Source organism: Equus quagga, chromosome 7 (assembly GCF_021613505.1).
Source record: "Equus quagga isolate Etosha38 chromosome 7, UCLA_HA_Equagga_1.0, whole genome shotgun sequence".
NCBI classification, from domain to species: Eukaryota; Metazoa; Chordata; class Mammalia; order Perissodactyla; family Equidae; genus Equus; species Equus quagga.
Window position 1 is genome coordinate 37,386,503 of NC_060273.1, and position 10,475 is coordinate 37,396,977.

A 10,475-nucleotide genomic window follows, 5' to 3' on the forward strand; every position below is an offset into this window, starting at 1 on the left:
GAAGCCTTTGACCAGGAACATCCACGCTGGAATGCTATATGGTCCAGGACTGAACTTCCACTGTGTTAAACCACAGGCATTAGGGTTTATTTGTAACAGCACAAGTAGGATTTACTTCATCCCGTGCACCTCAGGTCCGAGAATGAAAACTCATAAGATACAATTTCTTTTGTGGACTAGAAACCCCTTTTCTTCCTGTCCACATTTTCCAATCTGCCTTGTGGCTCTGCTCTCCTGTAGCAGGCGTTCCAGCAATAAATAGAACAACGAGCTGTGGAGCACTTCTCCCCTTATACCCACCACACATCTGCCAACAGTGCATTCGTACTCCGCGTGCCTTTGTCCAGTCATGAAGCAGGGCAGGTCCCGGCCAGAAGCAGATGGCTCTCTCAGATGAAGGCAATTGGAAGAGAGCTTAAGAACGGGAGTACTTCTAGAGGAAGGAGTGGCCAGGGGGCAGGAACACTGTAAGGGACAGAGTGGTGGCCCAAGGCCAGTCCAGCAAGTCTGCAGTTACATCTCCAGGTCACAGTCCAGAGAGGAAGAGGGGGAGGGGCAGCGGGGAGGGAGCGCGCTCCATGCAGAGAGGGCTGCTTGACAGGGGGCTGCGACCAGCACTGCCCCTAGAGTCAGGCAAGAAGGACCCTACCCTGGTCTCAGGTTCTAGAAGGTCTTGGACATAAATACACAAGTGGATTTATAAAAGACACGTAGACATCTGGGTCACTGGGAATCCGGCACCCAGTGCTGGCCCAGGGAAACCTGTCATCTATAAGGAAGGATCTCATGACTGACATCCTTCAATACCCAGAGAAGTGCTTCTCCCAACAGATGCCCCATGTCCTGGCACAAAGGGCACCGGACCCAAATGCCATAAGGGTCTGGGGGTTGTGCCCTCGCTGACACAGAAGACTATCTGCATGGGCCTGTGTGAAGCAAGCAAGCAGAGGAGGTGCATGTGTAACAGAAAGGACGAATTAATTAACTTGTGAAATCTTTTTCTCAGATAACTTGAATGCAACAGGTTTTGCATAACAAATAATTGTCTCCAGGTTGAGTCAAACGTCCACTTTCTTTCTTCTCTTCATGTTCCAATTCAGAGTTCCAGAGACACTCACAAATTAGCATCCTGTGCGTAACAGTTGCAAACGGCAATTGCAGAACTTTAAACAATTCTTATTTATAATATTATAAACCAATGTTACCTCAATTAAAAATGAGTAAAAATAAATAATTCTTATCACATATCTATATACATGCAAATGTGTGTATATATATACATTGTATATGCATATAGCATACAGATGGGTTTGACATATGCATGAAGCAAGCGACCGATGTTGCCTTAAAAAGTGGTTAAAATTGGGGCCAGCCCCGTGGCCTAGTGGTGAAGTGGTTAACATTTTGTAATATCTCCTGCAATATTGATAACTTCTGATGTGTGACCCCGCCGCGACACATGTTGTGTAAAAGGCACGACGTTCCCAAATCTAAGGATTCCTTTAAGAATAGAATTGACAATTCCAGTTGTTGCTGCCTCAACAGAGAGAAGTTTCTCCAAATGGAAATTAATAAAATAGAACTACCTCAGAACTACAGTGATTCAAGAAAGCTTGTCTAATTTGGCATTACGGTCAATAGAAAACAAATTATATGAAAATATTGATTATAACAGCATATTTAGTGATTTTACTGAGTGAAGGTAAACAAATAAATTTTACAAAATGAATATGTAATAATTTAAGAACTCCGTATGTCTTTAAAAGTCCTGCAAATATCACCAGCCCATTAGCAGAACATCCAGGCTCCTGCAACAATAATGAAATACAGTGGTCTTTGTTTTGCTTTCATTTGTATAGAAACGTATATTTCTCAGTTCTGTATCATGAAGGTATATGCCTCAGAACAGACAGATAGAGAACCTCTTATTTAGAAGATTTTGAGCTTGATTGATAAGTTTTAAATATTTTGACATAAGGCATATGGGCCTCTGGAGACCCTGCTCTGGCCTGGGCCCCACAGGTAGGGGAGGCCTACTGTCGGAAAGGAAGGTGGCGGCCCGCAGTGACCCTGACCACAACCCTGCAGGGCACGCCCAGGCAGGGGACAAGGAGATACACCCTCGGCCACCTCCCCCCTCAACCTCTCTCTGATGAGGATCCTGCTGGTTCCCATTGTCTGAGTGCAACCGAGAGTCAGTCTGTGAGCCCCAGTAAGAGCAGGGGGGAACAAGCGTGCAGGGTGGAGGTGGGAGGGAAAATGGGCTACGTCTATCACATCAGGGCCAGCAATGTCATCCTGGGTCCACCAGGGGGCCTTGTATCCTGTTTGGCTATAGGAAGCACAACACTGAGTCATACCCAGTGATTTTGGTATCTTCTCCAGCTTTAGAAACAAATCTGTACTGAAGAACATTGCTTTTTCTTGTACCCAAAAATTAACTTTCCACAGAGACCACAATTTGATAGAGTCCTGTGACAGGTTATGTACTGGGGACAAGGATGGCAGGGGTGCTAACTTCCAGTTTGCTGACATCAGCCCTGGACTTCGGGGAAGACTTTGTCCTCACTCACTCGTCTCAGCAGACACAACCTCCCTCCCTCCGTCCTCTCCGGGTCTCAATCACTGTCACCTGCATGATGTTGTCTGCATTTCAGTGTTAACTATTTTCATCACGATTTTTATGTCCCCTTCAGTGTACCGCCCTAGAGCCCTTGGTCCACTTTTGTGAACTGGGAATATAGTGAAGCCCGGTCGTAACACTAAGAAGTAGACGTGGGAGTGAGTGATGCATCTACAAGCCAAGGGACACCGAGGAGAGCTGGGGCCACCAGAAGCCAGAAGAGGCAGGGAGGATCCTCCCCGAGAGCCTTCAGAGGGAGCACAGCCCTGCTGACACCTCGATTCTGGACTTCTGGGCTCCAGAATTATGAGGGAACAAACTTCTGTTGTTTTAAACCAAAAATAAATACCATGGGCCAGTGACACGCAATGGCTTGAAGTTCTGTGGGCTGAGATGAGCTCACCTTCACCTCAGATGAGATCGATTTGCCAGTTCAGGCCCCGTAAGCACATGCTCAGCCTTTCAGAGTGAAAGCTGACTAAAAACATATTACAAAAAAAGAAAAGAAAAGCCAGCCCTGATGGCCTAGCAGTTGAAGTTCAGCACACTCCACTTTGGCAGCCCGGGTTCGGTTCCTGGGCACAGAACCACACCACTGGTCTGTCACTAGCCATTCTGTGGTGGCAGCTCACTTAGAAGAACTAGAAGGATTTACAACTATGTACTGGGGCAGGGAAAGGGAAGGGAAAAAAAAAGAGGAAGATTGGCAACAGATGTTAGCTCATCACCAATCTTTCCCAGAAGAGAAAAAGAAAAACGAGGATTTGTGTGTCAATCATAATTCATCTTAAATTTGAATTTTGTGAAATGCACAAAGACAAAATCACTCCATGGCTTTTTCTTCTATATTTGTCAACCTACCTGGGGACCACTTGGGAGAAGCCACGGACAGTGGTGTGCCGGAGCCAACTGTTAAATTTTGGCATACGTTGTCAGTCAGTTGGTACACAACAGGGAAAATGTACTTAATGCCCCTAAACTGTACACTTAAAAATGGTTAAAGTGGTGAATTTAATGTTGTGAATATTTTACCACCATAAAAAATGTTTTTAATCAAGAAAAAATTAAATAATATAAGCTTACAATCAAATAAAGCATATAAAAAAATGAAGGAAACTCATCACGGCCTACATATTTTTCCACGTCTCACCATCATCTGTGACTTGAGGTTGTCATGCTCTTGTGTCTGTGCAGTGGGAACACTAGACAATGGCGCGTGCTGCACATTTCTGCCAACTCCACATTCAGCGACTTCACACTGGTAGTTACGTTAGTCTGCTCAGCTGCCATGACAGAATACCACAGACCGAGTGAGTTAAACAGCGGAAATTTATTTCTCACAGTTCTAGAGGATGGGAAGTCCAAGATTAAGGTGCCAGCAGAGTAGTTTCATTCTGAGAACTCTTCTCTACGCTTGTAGGCGGCTGCCATCATCTCACTCTGTGTTCACATGGCCGTGTTCAGTGCATGTGGTTGGACAAGGAGAGAGCAGCACTTTGAGTCACTTCTTATATGGACACTAATCCTGTTAGATCAGCCCCACCCATGGCCTCGTTTAACCTTAATTATTTCTTTAGAGGCCCCACCTCCAAATGAAGCGGCACTGGGGGTCAGGGCTTCAACATGTGAATTTGGGGGGGACACAACATTCAGTCCGTACAGGAGTTCTATCACTATTGTGGGAGTATTTACACCATGGAAACTGGCAGATGCTACAAATCAGGGCTTCTTTCTGGAGAGCTGTTTGTTGGACATTTACCAGCACACCACTGCTCTGAGCGGAAGGGAGACAGAGGTCTCCTGTTTCCATTCTTTGTGAGTATCCTTTCTCTTCTCCCAGCTGGGAGCTCAGCAAGGTCAGGGGTCAGCCTTCCTACCCAGTTCCCAGGCCTCTGCTCTCATCCTCTAGAAGCTCAGTTGGCATTTGTCAGATGGATCAGGAGCTGAAAGGCAGCCTGGTGGCATGAGAAGGAGGCTGACAGGTGAGGAGGTCTCACTTACATGAGAAATGAAACTTGTGAAGATGACAGAGGCAGAAACCACAGATGGCAGGCACTGGAGTCAGACTGCTGGGGAAATGACTTCCCTCCCCAGAGCCTCAGTCCTCTCGTCTGTAAAGGAAGGATAATGACAGTACTCCCTGAGAGGGTCTGAGTGAGGACAGAATGAGGTGACACAGAAAACACTGCCCATGGCCTGGAAAGCTACATGCATCGCCTTCACCTGATACGCATCCTTTAAGGGCCTCTCCGTTCTTTCTTTCCACACATATTCAGTCAGCACTGACTGCCCCACGCACTATGCCAGGTGACGAGGACACAAAGCTCCATGAGCCAGTGCCCCAGTCAGTCCTCAAGCATCGCCCTGTGCAGCAAGAAGACAACACAGAAAAGGGGACACTTCATTGTTAATGTGACCTAGAGGGTTGCTGACTATTGTCACTGCACGGGGAAGTGGTCAGGAGCACAGGCTCTGGGCTCAGACCCAACACCACTGCAGACATTTACTGGCAATGTGAACTCAGTCAAGACTGATAATTTCACTTTCGACCTCAGCTTCCTCTTGTGTAAAGGAGAACCATAATAGACCCTGCGTAACTCCTGGGCTTGTTGGGAGAGTTAAGTGCTATTTTAAAATACACCATGGATTTGTTTTAATCGAGTATGGTAAGACACACAGACACAGAAATGACTGTCATGAAGGAAGGAGTTTATAATCACAGATCCCTGGAAACAGGAGTTGCAGCACTCCACGCAGGGCCCTGTGGGGAGGCACCAGGATCAGGCAGAGAGAGTGAGGGGAAATGTGGCAGGAGACTTTCTTATAGTTTCCATGGGAAAGGCAAGGCGAGGCTGAGTAGCAGGTTTAGGATTAACTAGTTAGAATAATTTCTGTGGGTTCTGGGGATTAGGAGCTGTCCCTGGCCCTGGGGTGAACAGGGCGAAGGCATAGTGCCCTCTTGTGGCATAAGAGCCCAATAGAGGAGGTGTTTCTCATGTGGGCTCTGGACGGATTGGTCTGCATAGGAAAGGCATGCTCCTGGGCAAGTAGCTTGCTATCTCTAAGAATTCACTAGCTCTGGGAGGGGTGGTCTCTGCCTGGTCGCTGAGGCCCCAGATGTCAGAGCATCAAGAATCAGCAAGTAAGAGGACACAGTTAATACAATTGCAAAGCACCCAGTGCACAGAATTCGGAGATGTCATCCCCGCCTGTTTCAACATTAACTTTGTGAGGCCCGAGCCTCCCTCTACTTGTTTCACACGAGGGTCCTCCCTTCCCAGCTGGACTCTGATTCCTGGAGGCAGGAGAAATCCTCTCTGGGCCCCTCCTCCAGGTGGAAAACGGGAGGAAGTAAACAGTGCTGATGTCAGCAGAGGCACACAGACGGCCCACTTGTCTTCTTTCTGTGCCTCAGGTGGACTGCCTCATCTCAGGGGCCACACTCACATCCCTCCTGCCATTGTTTCCCCAGGCCTTGATAAGTGGCCTTCTGAATGAAGCACCGATGAACCACTCTCTCTAGGAAGGGCTGTGTGAGGAGAGGGGAAAGGAGAGAGGTTAAACTGTCGAGGGTGGGAGCAGTCATTTGGATAAGCACCAACCTCACAAAGCCGACAGACCTGAGTGTAACCCAAACTCTAGACCAGCCCAGTGGAGGGAACCGGAGTGAGTGAGGTGGCCTCTCTGAGCCTCAGTCTCTTCCTCTCTCAGGTGGGAATAAAATTCCTTCTTCTCACAGTGTTGCTGTGAAAAGTAAAGGTAACACACAAGGCAGGTCCTCAGTCAATGTCAGTATCCTTGCCCCAGGGCAGTGGTCCTCAAACCTCAGCAGGTTGAGGTGGAGCCTGAGGATTTGCATTTCCCTCAAGTTCCCAGGTGATGCTGACTGTTGGTCAAAACCGTGATACTGGTGAGTGGTCTGACTAGGTCACATGGTAGGTGTGGGTTTCAGTTTGGAAGGAATGGCCAAAGTAGTTGTACTGTTTCACAGTCCCACCAGCAGTGTATGAGAGTTCCAGTTGCTCCACATCCTTGTCAGCAGTTGGTATTGTCGGTCTTTGAATGTTAGCCACTTAATAGATGGATGATGGTATCTCATTGTGGTTTTCATTTGCATTTCCCTAGTGACTAATGATGTTACACGTCTTTTCACGTACTTATTGGTTACCCATATATCTTCTTTGATGAAGTATCTATTCAAATCTTTTGCTCATTTTTAAAATTGAGCTTTTGTTTTATCAAATTTTGAGAGTTCTTTGTACATTCTGAATACAAGTCCTTTGTCAGTAATGTGATCTGAAAATCTTATTTCCAAGGTAGAACTTGTCTTTTCATTTTCTGGATAGTAGCTTTTGAAGAACAGAAGTTGATTTTAATGAATATCAAATTATCAGTATTTTCTTTAAGGGATCATGCTTTTGGTGTTGAAGAAATCTCCGCCTAACCCAAGGTCACAAAGATTTTCTCCTATGTCATTTTCTTGAGTTTTGTAGTTTCAGGACTTAAATTTAGGCCTACAATTCATTTGGGTTAGTTTTTGTACATAAAGCAAAGTATGACGTTAATTTTTTTGTATATAAATGTCCAATTGTTCTACCACCATTTGTTTGAAAGACTATCCTTTCTCCGCTGAATTGTTTTTGCATTTTTGTTGGAAATTAATTGACCATATATGTATGGGTCTACTTCTGTACTCTCTGTTCTGTTCCATTGATCTATGTGTCTATCTTGATGCCAGTACATCAGTAGCTTTACAATAAGTCCTGAGGTCAAATAGTGCAAATCTTCCAAATTTGTTCTTCAATTTCAAAGTTTTTTGGCTATTCTAGGTACTTTGACTTTCTATAGGAATTTTAGAATTGGCTCATCAATATCTAAAAAAGGCCTACTGGGATTTTGATTGAGATTGTATTGAATTTACATATTAATTCTGAGAGAATTGACATCTTACCAGTATTGAGTTGGCTCATGTATGAAATCTCCATTTATTAGTCTTCTTTAATTTCTCTCAGCAATGTTTTGTAGGTTTTAGTGTTCAGATCTTGCACATCTGACATATTTATTCCTAAGTATTTCATTTTTTTGATGCTGTTATAAATTTTATTGTTTTCATTTCGATTTCTAATTCTTTGTTGTTAGTAAATAGGAATACAATTGATTTTTGTATACTGATCTTGTATCCTGCAACCTTGCTTAACTCACTTAAAGTTCCAGCGGCATTTTGTAGATTCCACTGGGTCTTGTACATAAACAATCTAGTCATCTGTGCAGAAAGACAGTTTTTACTTCTTCCTTTCCAATCTGGATGCCCTTTGTCTCAATTGTTGCATGTGAGATTTTAATTTATAGAGGTGACTGAGTGACGACACAGAAAGGCTAACGCCATTGAAAGGTTTTTATTGCCTACATTGCCCAAGGGGAGAGGTCATTCCACACCATACACGGCCACCTGCCACACATCCAAATACATAAATACAGGGGACAGAAGTAAGAAAGGGGAGACAACATAGGCCACAGTCTTTCTTGTGTTTTATGCTGGAAAGGCAAGGAGAGACAGAGGAAACAGTTTAGGATGGGCTAGTTTGACTAATTCTAGTGGGCTTTGGGCCATAGGTGCTGTTTCTGGTTGCCTGGTACCTGGCCCAGGGTCGATTTAGGACAGGGAAAATATTGCCTGAGTGTTAGGTAAAGGAAGTCATTTAGAGTATGGGCCCAGGATTGGTTAGTTTGCATTTGAAAGGTATGCTCCCAGGAGAGCCCTTTGCTGTCTCTAAGAATTAGCTAGCCCTGGGAGGGGCAGTCTCTCCCCAGTCAGTAAGGCCACAAATGCCAGACCATCAAACATACAGAATACAAGAAAATATAGTTAGTACAATTGGCCCTTTGATGAATGGATGCCAAATACATAAATACAGGATCTAAGAAAATACACTTAGAACACTGTTATTTCTTTCTTGCCTAATTGCATGGGCTACATCTCCAGCATAATGAATGGAGGTAGTGAGAGCAGATGTCTTTGTCTTATTCCTTATCTTGGGGGGGAAAACAAGAACTGGGTGAGATGCCATCGGGGGCAAGGAGTTGGGGCAGTGATAGACATGGCCAATGAGGAAGGGAGAATGGTAGCTTGGGAGAACTTGGGGACGATCTAAGACGGTGATTCCCAAAATACAGGCCGCAGCTCCTGCCCTCACTCTGTCCTGCTGCTGATCACACTGCTTCTGACCTCTTCCCCATGGCCACCTGCTGGGCTAAAGGGCTGCATTTAGGCTCTGCTCATCTTTGAATCACAAAACTCCAGGCCCTCCTCTTCCCAAAAGCCCCTCATTGAGTAGAGCCACAGCCGAAGGCTGATTCCCAGGCCCTCTGATTCCTGCTGGCAGAAGGAGGATGAACAAACCAGGAGACCACACACCATCCCTGAGCAGAAATCAACCTCACAACTTCTAGACTCATGAGGATCCAAATGGGTCCAAAGGCCTAAACATGACGTGAAATGTGCAACTTGCATCTAAGGAGACCATATGTGGAAGCAGCAGGGCCCGAGGCACCTGAAAGCTGGTACGACGTGAAAGTTATCCAGAGCCTGTTTTGTAAAAGTTCTGTGCTACTCAACAGAATGGGCAGTGACACCCCCTGGTGGAGTCTGTCCTCTCCTAGGACAGCCTGGCAGGGAAGAGACTGTCCAGCCAGGTCCCACGGCCAGTGGGGCAAGGCAAGAATGGAACCCAGATCTCATACCTCAGACAGAGAAAGCCACACTCTGGAGGCCCTGCCAAGAAGCCAGTGGGTCCTTTGTCCTCTCTTCTGCCCACCTTTCCAGCTGTTACCAATTCACCCAAGCACCTTTCACAGCCCAGAGGACTCTAGGACATTAAGGCTCTGTGCCTCAGTTTCCCCATAAGTAAAATGGAGATAACGATACATCCATCACAGAATGTTTTAAAGCCAAAAATGGGGCAATGGAGGTTTAAGGCCTGGCTCAGATAAGGAGACTCCATGAAAATGCAGAACCTCTCCTCTCAGGCCTGGGAGGAGGGGTAAGAAAAGAGAGAGGGTGGGGGCTGCTGGGCTGGCTGTGGGCAAAGTGGGGAAGAAAATTGTTAAGATGGGGGAGGAAACTGAGAAAGGAGAAAGGAAGACCGTCTGCTTGCTTCCACCTCCAGAAGACTGAGGCCACTTCCTCTGATGAAATCATGTCCCCTCACTCCCACTGACTACTCAGTAAGCAGATTCCAACCTCATCTTGGGGAGGGGGTGAGACAGGGCCTCCTTCAGAGCCAGCCCTGTGGGCCACCACAGGTCCCAGGCCCCCAATCTCTCACCCCGGTCCTCCACCAGTCATAGGTTGGCAGTGTCCTCTATTACAGATGGTCCCAGGGACTGTCACCAGGATGACATTACCTCTGTGAGTCTTCATTTCCTGCTCTGTCCAAGGAAGGTCCTGGATTAGCCAGGGATCTCACAGCTGTGAGTGGAATCGCCTAAGGAGCATTGTAAAAATATAGCCTCCTGGGGTTCACCCCCCAGAACACTCCGTTTGGAAGATGAGCCCCAGAGATTCTGTGTGCAACCAGGTAGAAGCATCCAGAAGGAGCAGCAGGCTCTGCAGACTCCACAAGACTGGAGTGTGAGTCCTAGACCAGCCACTTGAGAGCCACGGAGCTGGGCAAGGCTTCTGTGAGCCTGGTCTCCTCATCTGTGGAGTGGTGAGGACAGAGGGCCCTGCAGGTTCAGTCTTGCCTTCTGTGAGTCCAGATATGGCCTCCAGAAGGTCCACTCCCTGGGGAGGTGGGAATGTCAGCCCACCCTCACCTCTTAACCTCAGGGAGGGTGTGAGACTGCACATAGG